Below are 2,984 nucleotides of genomic sequence, written 5' to 3'. Positions count from 1 at the left end.
GGTTTCTATTCTGAAAATCCATTTTGAAAGCTTTAATCCAATTGCGTATGGGCTGACCAAATCACCATTGTGTATTATCTAACTTTAAGCTCCCTTTTCTCTTTTACTAACTCTATGGGATAGAACAATCTAAGAGCAGAAAACATGAATAGTATCTGATTCTAGCTGATTAAATGGATTTAGTATCCCTTTCCTGTCTCGGAAAAGTGATCGTTTTCCTTTCTACCGCCTGGAAAGAATGAATGCCAAGTGCTGCAGGTAAAAGCTATACGCACACAACATTACCTGTTCCTGTGCCTCTCCATTTCCAGCTATGTCCTCAATTTCATGTTGCAAATACAAATTCCCTCAGCTGTTACTTCTATCGTTATAGATTAGTGTGATATCGAGCAGGGAGTTGGCAAACTTCTTCTGTAAAAGACTAGATAGTAAATATTTTAGGCTTTGCAGGTTATAGGGTCTCTGTCACAACTACTCGACTCTGCTGTTACAATGCAAAAGCAACCATAGCTCCTATCTAAATGGATAAGCTGGGCTAGGTTCCAAAAAAAAAAAAATGTATTTATAGATATGGAAATTTGCATTTCATGTAATTTTCACATATCACAAAATATTATCCTTTTGATTTTTTCCAGCCATCTGAAAATGTAAAAACCATTCTTAGCTCATGGGCCATGAGTCATAGTTTGCCAATCTCCAACATAAAGGACAGGTTAGTTCAGTTAATTAGGGCCTTTGCAATCTCAAGTTCCACCCTCAGTTCTGGCCAGTGACTTAAATATGTGGGTTATTAGTTGTCACCAGGAGAAGCCAGTGATGCTACTTCCTCATGCTTTCATTTCTAGCATAGCTTACTAATGATTAGTCATATTTTTTCTAGTACTTGAAAGTTTTTTAATTCCACTTTTCCAGAGTAGGGTGACATAGATTGTAGTGTACTCTTTCCAACCCCTCATTAAGGCAGTAAAGGCAGAAATCTATAAGGTTTAGTTGTTGACATGTAAAAAAAAAAACAACTTGTAAGCATTTTGGATAATTCTCTGAGAAAGCAAAACAGCTATGTTGTGCATATTTAATATTAGTCTTATACTTTCTATTGATCAGGATCATTTCATTCAATTCCCGCAAGTTTGCTTTGCACTGAGAAATACGAGGAGTGCTTTTGTTTCCTGTTGAGGTCATTTCTGTACACTTTTTAAGACCCAGAGCTCTATTACAGATAGCTTTGTGCTATTTTCTAATGAGAAAGCATTAGTTTTCCTGACCTAGATTCCCTTGCCTCTTTCACATCTCCTAATTTGCTGCTTTTGAAATGGCTTTGTTTTTGAGGCGAAGCAACTGGCCATGAGGGATTTGAAAAGTGAATAAATCTCTCCAACGAGATTTATAGACAAAGCCGCTCTTTGTCACTTATAACTGTAAACTGACTTAAATCCCTCCAGTAGAAATGACTGTTCCATCAAAGCTATGTCACATGGACTATTTCCTAAACTTGATGTTACTATAATGAAGTTTGAAGGAGACTCCTGCGGATTCTCTGTGTGATCAATTATACCAAAAAGTTTGTGCAAAAGTTTGTTCAACTCCATCCTGCTCAAGGTCAAAAACCTGGAATAATGTTTGATACTCTCTTTTTCTTATACCCCAAACACCTCAGAGAACTCTGTCAGGTCTACCTTCAAAACATCCAGAATGAGATCCCTTCTTACTTCTTCCTACCACGCGTCATTCCTGACCCAAGCACAAACCATCTGCAAAAGCTCTCCCTACTTCTTTCCCTGCTCTTCAGTCTTTTCTCAACAAATTAGCCGAAGGGGTCCAGTTAAAAACTTAAGTCAGATTATGTCTGTCCTCTGTTTAAAACCTTCCAACAATTATTTCTCTATGTCAGCATAAAATCCAAAGGCTTTACGATGGCTTACTTTATTCTTTGCTCCAGCCTCCACTTCTCTTATCTCAAATCCCATTGCTTACACAGTTCCAGCTACACTCACCTCTTTGCTTCTCAAACAACATACTTTTAAAGAAAAAAAGAAAGAAAAAAAGCATACTTTTGCCTTCAGGTCTTCGTACTTCTCTTACAGAGGCAAAGTGTTCCAAGCAGAGCATACTTCCTTCAGGTCTCTGCTTAAAAGTCACTTTACAAACGCACAGAATGGCTAAAATAAAAAAGATGGACACAATCAAGCGTTAGCAGGGATGTGGAGGAACTTTGATGGCAGGAATGTAAATTGGTTCAATTGCTAAAACTATGCGTATACCTATTCCATGACCCAGTAATTCTAGTCCTGGACATATACAAGAACATAGCAGCTTTATTCATAATAGCCCCAAACTGGAAATGACCCAAATGCATCAGCAGGAAAATGGGTAAATTGTGCTATAATCATGAAGTGGAACACTGCACAGCAAGGGGACTGCTACCTTTCCGTGCAGCAGCATGGGTTAATCTCACAGTCATTCTGTCGAGTGGAAGAAGCCAGACACAAACGGATACGTGCTTTGGGATTTCATTTATTCGAAGTTCAAAAACAGGTAAAACTCATCGACAGTGATAGGAGTCAGAATACGTAGCAGTTTGCCCTTGGAGGGCACTGACGGGGGAGGGACACTAGGGAACCCTCTGGGACACTGTAAATGTTCTATTTCTCAACCTAGGCAGTGGTTACATGAGTGTATGTAAAACTTCAAGTTGTATAGAGCTGTACATTTTACATACTTTAGAGTATGTATGTTATAGTGTGATAATTAAGAAAAGAAAAATGAAAGGAAACAAATTCACTTATCTAAAATAGTCCTTTCTACCTTCTCATCACTTCTCCTGATTCTGTTTTATTTTTATCCATAGCTCATATCACCGGCTGACATATTTTATATATGTTAATGTATTTGCTTATTTATTATCTGTCTCTCCCACTAGGATGTCAGCTCCATGAGAGCAAGGACTGCGTTTTGTTTATCGCTGTGTATTTCAGACCTTAGAA

The sequence above is a fragment of the Pteropus vampyrus genome, unplaced genomic scaffold, assembly GCF_000151845.1.
Source record: "Pteropus vampyrus isolate Shadow unplaced genomic scaffold, Pvam_2.0 Scaffold261, whole genome shotgun sequence".
Lineage (NCBI taxonomy): Eukaryota > Metazoa > Chordata > Mammalia > Chiroptera > Pteropodidae > Pteropus > Pteropus vampyrus.
The sequence above is the reverse complement of the archived record's forward strand: the minus strand, read 5'-3'. Positions refer to the sequence as shown.